This window comes from Halichoerus grypus, chromosome 7 (assembly GCF_964656455.1).
Source record: "Halichoerus grypus chromosome 7, mHalGry1.hap1.1, whole genome shotgun sequence".
Taxonomy (NCBI): Eukaryota; Metazoa; Chordata; class Mammalia; order Carnivora; family Phocidae; genus Halichoerus; species Halichoerus grypus.
The window spans coordinates 2489469-2498703 of record NC_135718.1 but is presented as its reverse complement, the minus strand read 5'-3'; the positions used below and the strand labels follow the sequence as shown (position 1 = coordinate 2498703).

General features: G+C 49.4%; 1 long non-coding RNA gene across 4 annotated transcripts in view; it reads left to right on the top strand.

Annotated features, from left to right (window-relative positions):
* The first annotated feature begins 1109 nt into the window (after window positions 1-1109).
* Window positions 1110-9235, top strand: part of LOC144382524 (uncharacterized) — a 143241-nt gene continuing 135115 nt past the window's right edge. For all 4 annotated transcript variants that reach the window (XR_013449548.1, XR_013449549.1, XR_013449546.1 and 1 more), the window contains exons 1-3: window positions 1110-1291; window positions 1389-1419; window positions 1771-1892. This is a non-coding gene — a long non-coding RNA (uncharacterized LOC144382524). The remainder of the gene's footprint in view (window positions 1292-1388; window positions 1420-1770; window positions 1893-9235) is intronic.

Below are 9235 nucleotides of genomic sequence, written 5' to 3'. Positions count from 1 at the left end.
ACTCCTGGGTCTTGGACTTCCAGCCAAGCCCTGTTTAAAGGGCCTGCTCACCCTTGAGTTTGTTTGGTGCGATGAGGAATGTTCTCCAAGCCACCATGAGGCTCCCCCCTGCTGAAGGCTGGGCCCCATCAATCTGCCTTGGCTCGTAGGAACAGGGGCTTCCGGTAGAGCGAGGGAGTGCCAGATGGGGATCTGCTGGTGACCTCCCCCTAAAATTGCTGCACACTCTCACCCAGAGTATTGCAGGAATCCATTTGGGAAGCAACTTCGATCTGAAGTTCTCTTTGGCGTGTGCACACGTGTGTGTGTGTGAGAGAGAGAGAGAGAGAGAGAGCTCTGTGTGTGAGTGCAGACAAGGCTTCAGCCCACTGTTTCCTCCTGACGCTGGACAGAACAAGACTATATTCATTAAATGTCCTGGAGCCCTTACAGCTAGGAGGGTTTTGAATTTTGAACGAGGCAGCTCATTCTACAAATGTCTTTCTGGAATGACCTTCAGAGGGATTTAAAGCCTGGCCAGCTCAGCCTCCATAACTCACATGCATGCATTGTTGACACGGGCATCACTCTCCTTCGTGCCCAGCCGGCCTCCACCCGAGCACCAAGGCCCCCCCCCCCCCCCCCCGGGCCGCCATCCACCTGCAGTAAGGGCAGGACCGTGGCTTCCCAGACGACCACATCAATCATTTGGGAAAGAGCATCCGAGCAGGTTTGTGAAGAATCAGTCATCTTTGTTGCTGTATTTCACCTTAATTATGGTAACTTTTTTCCACGTGTGGGGTGCACAGAATAGACTCACTGCTATGTGGCTGAAAAGACAAGACTTGTCACTGATGAAAGAACTAACCATCCTGGCACAGGGGGGTCGGGGCTGCCGGGGTGCCAGAGAGGAAGCGTAGGGAGGGCGGGCAAGGGGCCCAGGCCATCTTCAGGGTGCTTTCTTGGGCTTGTGGAAAATACTTAGAAACCTGGAAATATAATTCCACAGAACTCCATCGTTGATGTTGACTTTATGATAAGTTATTACCATTGTCCTATCTGTTGCGTATTCGTGTCTTATCTGTGTTGCAGTGTCAGTAAAATTTGAAAACCCCCAAACAGGTGCCCCACGCACAGCCCGGCTCGAGGCCCGTGCCTGTGACACACGCTGGTGCCCGCGTGAGGAGTGTGATGTCTCGGCTCCGTCCAAGCGTCTTCCAGGAACAGGCTCCGGCTGGTGAACAGTTGAAATTGTTTCCTTGGTCCCACAGGAAAATGGATCAGAGTATTTATGGTTATTAACCTCCTGTTAGTAAGTTCTCCATACCGTTGTGCTACCAGTGCTGTGCTTTCTTACTTGTGAATATTAAGTGTCGTTCTTACCGAGGACATATTTTTCTCTTTACGAGCATTATGGAATCGCACGTCCTAAGCAGCTGGGTGAGTGCAAGTGGCATGTGGGGAGGGGCTGGCATGATCTGTCAGCTCTGCAGAGAGGGGAGCACAGCCCAAGGCTTTCTGTCGTCCCTGCGGTTCCTGTTGACCGGACAGCGGGGGTCCCTCCGGGAGGTGGGGGTACACGTGCGGGGAGCAGTGATGGGAGGGCACAAACAAGGAAGGGCATAAGAAGCAGGTGCGTGGTGACAGGAGGAGGACCCTGCCTGCTCTGGGGCCCTGCAGTGGGGGCTTCCTCCATGCAGCACGGATAGTACCAGATCCCTGCTTTTGAGCCCTTCCTGCCACCCCCGGGCACATGGGAGGTATTCAGGGACAATCAGCTCGCATTTGCAGGCATCTGTCTTGCCAAAGCTGAAGAGCATTCCCTGTGTGCCTTTCAAGACTAAGGCATCACATGTGGGCGAATTACCTGCCAATACTCCGAGGATGGAGAGCAGTTTCCGACTCATTCAAAGGTAATACTTTCCCTGGTGTTGAGATCTCTGGGAAACAACCTTTTCTCTTTTGAGGAAAGAAATTAGCATTTCATTTTCTATTTTGGTAACAGAAGGTCTTTCTGCATTTTTCAGTTGCTAAGCTGTAAATCTTATAATCCCCACACAAACAGGTGACCTCTCCACTGTTCTGTAACCAGGAGCGAGCACACAGCCTCGGTGTGTGTGCACCGCACGCGTTCTCTGTGGAGGGAGGCGGCAGGGGGCCTGGGCAATTCAGAGTCAGTCGTTGGGTGCCGGCCCGGGCCGGCCAGGACACCTCCCAGCCCACACAGAGGACCAGGGAGCAGGGTGTGTTGGCCAGGATGAGTCTGGGGCTCACAGTCCTGGGCCTCGTAGGGGCCCATTGGCTATGGGACCCAAACACATTGGGCTGTAAGGAATCCACTGGGATCCTGTTCTGATAAACATGACTGTGCCAAAGAGAGGGGGCCTGGCTTCTTCCAGTTCTTTCTGGAAGCTCCAGCAGTTTTCTTCAAAACGGAATGCCCCAAACAAAGAGAAAATAGATGTCACTGTAGAACATCAATTCGTTGATTTATCGATTCATTCATTCACCAGCTATTCACTGAATGTCTCCTCGACGTCAGACACTGTGCTCATTGGCTCGAGGATAATGGGATTAAAGAGACAGATAGGTCCCTGGTATAACAGACCTTCATCTGGTGGGAAAGACAGACATTAATCAAGTAATTATATAAGCCATAGTTTAATTATAGTTGTGAGAGGTGCGACAGAGGAAAATACCATGAAGATACAGTGGGGAACCTGGGACGTCATTCTGACTTAAAACGGAGAGCCCTGCGCCAGGCACGCATCCCCAGCAGGACTGGGCTGGGCACAGCACCCCGACACCTGACAGCAGGTCCATCCAGGGTGCGGGGGGTCGCTTTGCCTGGTCCTCCTGTGCCACGGCAGAGAGGCAGACGGTGGGGAGGGTCTGACTTGGGAGGGGGGCGGCAGGCTGTGGTTCTCCTCTGCACGCTGTCACCGGGACGGTGTTTTGTGTGCTTGCAAACATCATGCTGGGGATTTCCCTAGCGAGCGGCACATCAAGTTTTGTTGAATTTCCAATCAGGCTAAGTAGGAGAGGTGGCTCTTCTAGGTAAATCATATCATCACCACATTGAAGTTGAACGCGTCTCCTCGGAGGGTACAAGGTACTTAGAAAATAGCATCCAGTCCAAGCTGTTCTCCTAAAATAAATACAAACTGATTACCACCTGCTTCAGAATCAAAGTTGATAAAGTTACAGCAGGAAGAGCATTTATTTCCATACTAATTTCTTTTGGAAAATAATTCCGGAAGATCCCGATCCTATAGATCTTTACGAAAAACGAGACTCTGAATTTGCTAGACGAGCGCATCAGTGGGAAGGTGATGCCAGTCCCCAAAGCCCAGAAGCCATGGACATGTTGGTTTGTCCCCACGGGAGATGCACAGCAGCTGGGCCCTGGGGGTTGGGGGCTGGGGGCTGGGGGCTGCTGACACCTTCCCTGATGGAGAAGCCAATGCTTTGTGGGGAGAGGAGGTGGCCCTTAAGCTATAGGCACTCCTCCAAAGTGATTGAGAATTGCTTTTTCTGGAAAAACATGGTGCCTTTTAACCCACACTTAGAGTTGACAAAGGAATTGTATTTGCATTTTAGAGAGGAGCATGGTCACAGGGAATTTTTGAAAGCTGGAAAGGATGGAGATCATCACCTGCATTTCCCTCCTTGTCCACATGTCTTAGCTGAGAGGGTGGGAGGAAGAGGCTTGTGAGTGGCCAAGGGTGGCCATTCTAGGCTCCTTGGCTTTCCACCCCTCCCACTGTGCCCAGTATCTTTTGTCGTTTCCTTCTAAAAACCCCTTTCTTTTTTAAAGTGAAGTTTAATCAGAATTTTCTGCAGGGACAAGCAGAGTGGTTTGAGGCATAGATCTGGGGGTGTTCAGGGAAGCCCCCCATCCTGGGTCCCCACCAGCCCTCTGACGACCCCTGCTGGTGCGCACCTGTTAATGACTGGCTCTGCATGGACGCCAGGAGTGCAGGGGCTCAGGGGCCCTTGGCGGCCGTTTTGTCCGCTGACCCAGAGAGAGGATTCCAGAACTGTGTTACCTGGGAGGGCACACCGAGCATTGTGAGCAGACAGCAAGACTTCTGTGTTTGTCTCTGTCACCTGGAGGTGGTGCCTCAGGCCTAGTGTCAGATGGCAACCCCGGGGCCATTCCCCGCTGCTTGTGCCCACGAGGGGCTCCTTGTTACCCAAGTCTGCACTTCACCCTCTGCCTGACCTGAATGAGTTTATGTAGTGTGAGACACCATGTTTATGCAAGAGGACCTTCCCCCTGAGTTTCTTATGTGGAAAAAGCTCTGGAAAAGACAATAACTCTCTGTGAATTTCCATCAGCTGACTCAGTCAATGATACTGAAATCAGAATCTCAGTAGATAGTAACTCACACTTTAAAATATTCTGCAGTGGGCAGAGGGGGACACCCTCTGGAGATCCATTTCCAATCAGGCTTTGAAAATGGGGCTCTTTCTATTTCATTGCTAGTGTGGCTCCTCGTCGGGCCCCCCACTGACCCTCCGGTTGCTGAAGTTGGTTCTTTGGTGTACCTCATTCTTGGGACCCACAATCTTGCAAAATCGAATGGTTACATCTGTACATTGTTTGCTCTTTTTAGCTAAATATGTGATAGAAAAATGAGGTGGACTTTATTTTTTTTTTTTAATATTTTATTTATTTGACAGAGAGAGACACAGCAAGAGAGGGAACACAAGCAGGGGGAGTGGGAGAGGGAGAAGCAGGCTTCCCGCCGAGCAGGGAGCCCGATGTGGGGCTCGATCCCAGGACTCTGGGATCATGACCCGAGCCGAAGGCAGACGCTTAACGACTGAGCCACCCAGGCGCCCCGAAAAATGAGGTGGACTTTAAAATCTAGTTTATGTTCTTTGGGCCATTCCAATTCAGTAATACCTTGTGTGTTGACTGTGAGCCCAAGTGGGACCTATGAACAGAGAAAGTCCCACAGAGCAGAGGGTCAAAGCACACACTTAGCCCTGGGGTCCAGAAGTGGTTCTCAGCCAGGAGAGGGGCTTTAGCATTGCCGACCAGTGAACTCAGTCAACTGGACTCATCTTGAGTCAGACATCAGATGACCTAATGGCAGGATCGCCTCATAAAAGCCTCTGAGTTATGGGATGGTAGATGTGGTTGGTCATGCATGCATCCATCCAATTTTTAAAAAACTGATGTTGATTTATTTTCCATCCAGCTTTTATCAAGCACCTCTGTGCCCACACTTCCTGCCTTGTGAGCGAAGGATGCTATGAATTAGGACTTAAGGAACACGGCTGTGGCATCGCCTGGTTAATTCTCCTGCCCTAAAACTTGATCTTCTCTTGAAGTTAGAAATCATGACCTCTTTCTCTTTTCAAGGCTAACATCCCACATGTGAAGCATCTGACCCTCTCCCTCCATAGTGGGTTCTCTGTAGATGTGCTAATTCTTCCTGTTCTCCTGGCAGGAGCTGCCAGAGACTTCTTCTAGATGTTCGTCTCCGCTCCCAGGGGCTGTGTCCCACTGGATCTCATTTACTGAGCTGGTAACACCCGCCCTCCCTGGACAGCAATGCCTGTTCTCTGCATTTTCACACCACTCTTACCCCAGACATGTGCTGTTTCTTTCTTGATGCTGAGTTTTAGGGGAGGCTATATTCAACAGGATCTTATGTCTTAGTTCTTCCCCTTATCACCCAGCAAGACATTGAATGCTAAATATCAGGGTTGTAAGTTTCTGAGGCTAATTCACCAAGAATGAGCCTCCCTCAGGAAGCTTCCGTTGGTTGATGAAGCATGGCTCACTCCATCCAGCCTCCATCCACATGTCCTTAGCTGAGCTCCTTCTGCCTCAACTCCAAGAAACTCTGGGTCTTCTCTGCATTTTCCCATCTTGCACTTCATATTCTCATTAGAGTGGCCTGTGTTCCACCCACCATGACGTTTTCTGCTCACAGGACTTCAATATTTCCCTCTGACCTCTTGAATTTAGTAGAAGAGTTTGAGTGTGGCAGTGAGTCTCTCCAGTCTAGACTCAATCTACACATCTGGCCTCACCTTCCATGCAGTGAGACAGGTTTGCTGTTTCTTTTGGGTCAGATGCCCCATTTCTCCCCTGCTCCTACATACACCCCCTTTGGAACTGTAACTATCTCCAGGGCTTTCTCCCAGAGGCACACGTTTCTACTCAGTCTCATGCCCTTCCAGCCTGCACACCTGGTTTTGTTCTCTTCCTATTCTGAGCCTCCCCAGAAAGGCATTCATTCATCTATTGATCCACCAAACATTTATATACCTCATATCATGTGCTTGGTACTTTGATAGCAACATAGAGATGAAAAGTTACGGTCCCTGTCCTCAGGCAGATTCATTGCTGCCAAACTTTTTGGAGGAGTCATCAATATATTCCATCCTTTCTTTCCTCCCATCCTGTCCTCTGTGCTCCCCAGCTGGCTTCTACCTCCTCTGTATTTCCACCACTTCACCAAAATGTCCTTCTTAAGGTAGCCAATGTGCTCCATGTTGCAAAATCCAACAGAAAATTTTAGTCTTTATCTTACTTGACTTTTGATCACCTTGGACACAGCTGACTCTGTCTCACCTGTGACACTGCACTGTCTGTGTGTATGGTAATCCCTGAATTAGAGGCAGGACATGTGGCATGCATTGTTAGGAGACCAATAGGTCATGTTTGATTCTGTTGGTCTGGGAGGGAATTGTGGAGGCAGTAGATTAGGAGAGTCTGTCTCTCTTCCTCCTATAGAATAGCCCATATCAGTAAAGACACCATGGAGCACCATCACTGAGACCAGAAACCATCCCCCCACATCTGATGGTCTATTTCCAGATCCTGGCAGTCTTTATACACCCCCACCCCGACTCCAACCTTGCCTCATTTCCTGCCTGGGCCATTGCTTTCATTTCCTGTCTGCTGTCCTCCTGTCCACCTTGGCCTGTGGACACCTCAGTAGAGTGGTCTCTAAGGATGCAGACATTCTCTAGGATACACTGATGCAGAATTTCCTTGGGTGTTTCAGCAGCTGTCATCAATAAAGGGAACTCTTTTTTGTACAAGTTTTTACACCCTCTCTGCCTCACTTTCTGGGTCATAGACTTGTGTGAAGGGGTGTGTGAGCTTGATCACTCATGTGTTCCAAGTCTGGGGCTGTGCTGGACATAGGAGCCAGACAACGGAAAGGTGGACAGTTTGAAGGAGGTCTCCTCTAACCTGTCCTCACTGTCCCTGTTGTATTCTGCCGCACACCACATGTTGGGATGGTGTCCTCCTTCCCACTCCCTCACTGCTCATCTGCTTCATCAAGCTTGCCTTGCCCACAGAAGGAGAGTGAAGGGGAGTAGTTTGATGGATTGGCATCTCCACATAATGACCTTTAGTACAGCTTTGAGGATTTGGCAGGCCTTTGCAGTTGTGGTCAGATTTCATCAAATGTGCCATTCACTTCTCTTTTCTCCCGGTGACCATCAGAAAGAGAGTTTTCTTTTTAAAGTTTATGGCCTCAGTGGTTTGCTTGCAGTTATAGTGCCCCTAACAGCTGTTACTCCTTGCAACAGTGGATCAGAAATGAAGCTGAGCTTGGGCATAATGGAAATTGTCCCTTGAAAGGTTTGAATTTGGAACATTTATTCTCCATTAATTTCAAGTAGACTCTAAATTGAGCAAAACATTCTGTCTTTTCTGTCGGGCAGGTTTTAGCTGACAAATGGATTCCAGGGTTGTCTGATGCAATTGCAGGCATTGAAACATGTAGATTTCAAGAAATGTGCTCATCTACCCAACTTAGAGCATTCCGGTTGGGTTCTGGAGCCTACCGCATTTGTCAGTGTTGGAACATCGGGTACGTTGTGATGTCCCGCGTTAGTTAGATGCTGGAGTGTTGAGTGTATTGTGATGCCCTGTCGAGATGAAGTGGACAGCATCCTTTAATTGCTTGCAAAGACACTGAGAGAGACAGAGATGAATATTGGGGAGAGGCCAACAGATTCTGCCCTGAATGGAAAGGAGGTGGCCAAAACATACCCCCTCCCGTCCCTTACCCCTTTCTCCAAACGGGGCTCTCCCACAGTGTACATGGGCTTTGGGACAAGTGGCAGCTCCAGGATCTCTCTGCAGCATCTGGATGGTATTCCAGTTGGGAGTGGGGGCTGGAAGCTGTGTTTGCATCACACTTCATATGAGGTTGAGAAAAATGCCAACCAGGGCTTCATCATCAAAGAACACAGGTGGAAGAGTGTTGATATGGATCCTGTCCAAGACCACCCTGAATCGGTAGTGGACATGATTTTAAATGCTGCCATCTGGCTCCAGAAACATGCCTTATTCTCTGTATCATCTTGCCTCCAAACTCTTAGACAAACCAGAGTGTAGTAGCCAGGCACATGTAAGGAGAACCTTACTCATCTGGAACTTGTGAGACTCCATGTGAATATATCTTAAATCTGTCCTTTGTCGTATCAATAGAAAGTCAAAACCAGACATTGGTGTGTAACTGACTTCAAGGCATTATACTTAGAAGAAAATAGACATTGTAATTGTAAGCTGCTTATATGATAGTTTATTGTTTATAAGGAAATTTTACACATCACTTGATGTCTTTGTGCCCACCTGGGCTTTAAACTTTGCTGGCAAAAACCCTACAGTTCTGTGATTGGTGTTCCTACTGTTCCATGGGCTCTTGACACAGGTCGACTTTCCTCTCCTTGTTCGTCTTCGTTCTTTTCCATTCCCATTCACCAGTGATTCAAACACTAATATTTGACTTACCAGTTCAGCAGGGTATAGACGTAAGTGATTCTAATATTTTCTGAGAACCCTCCTCAGCTGTGTGTTGCAGCCTGTTTGTGCCTCCTGCTGTCATCTTGACAGGATTCCATAGGGTTCTGGTCACTTTTCTTTATTGAAAAGCCCAAGTGTGTCTAACTTGAACGCCAATCTTACCTACTTCCCTTCTGAGGCTCCAGCACCCTGCAGTGGGAAGGAGGTGTGATGCAGTCCCTCCTCTTCCTGGGTCCTTGTCTCCAGAGTACGTCAGGGTGGAGAGGGACATGTGTCCTCAGTGGCCCAACTGCTCTCAAAGCACTGTGTGCGTCATGCCTGCTTCTCCGCACGTGCTCTCTGAACGGCAGATACCCAACGCTGCTCTCCGGCAGGTGCCTCCGTGCACTTCCTGGAAGTGCCACACCAGGGCCCCTGCAGGCTTCCTTCCCTGTTGTTGGAGGGCCACTCAGCTCTCCCTCTTCCTCT